This window comes from Mesitornis unicolor, unplaced genomic scaffold (assembly GCF_000695765.1).
Source record: "Mesitornis unicolor isolate BGI_N332 unplaced genomic scaffold, ASM69576v1 scaffold35628, whole genome shotgun sequence".
NCBI lineage: Eukaryota > Metazoa > Chordata > Aves > Mesitornithiformes > Mesitornithidae > Mesitornis > Mesitornis unicolor.
Window position 1 is genome coordinate 3188 of NW_010200420.1, and position 507 is coordinate 3694.

The following is a 507-nucleotide window of genomic DNA, read 5'->3' on the forward strand; positions in this document are numbered from 1 at the left end:
GCGGTGGGTGACTTGCTGCAGGGCACCCGGGCTCGGTCCCGCTTTTAAAGGCGCTGCTGTGGGTGCTCCACCCTGGGGCGGCTCCGCACCCCATGCATGGACACACACACACACACACACACACACACACAGCTGGAGAGTATATGAGGCAGTCAGCCATGGTTACGTGTATGCTTATGTAAATATATTACTCTCATCTATCCATACCTATCTACATTTGTGTATTATTATATATACACACACACACACATATCTTATATGTATAGATAAACATGTATAGGTATAGATGTAGATACAGACGTGTGTGTATACATGTACATGTATATATACACACACATATGCACATAGAGGGCACTTACACACATATGTACACGTAACACGTGCATAGATTGATTCACAGCCATCTATACGCCTAGACACACACGCATATACATATAGATGTACATACACACATACAAATACAGATAGATAAATAGATAGGTATATTAAAATATATATAGTTACACA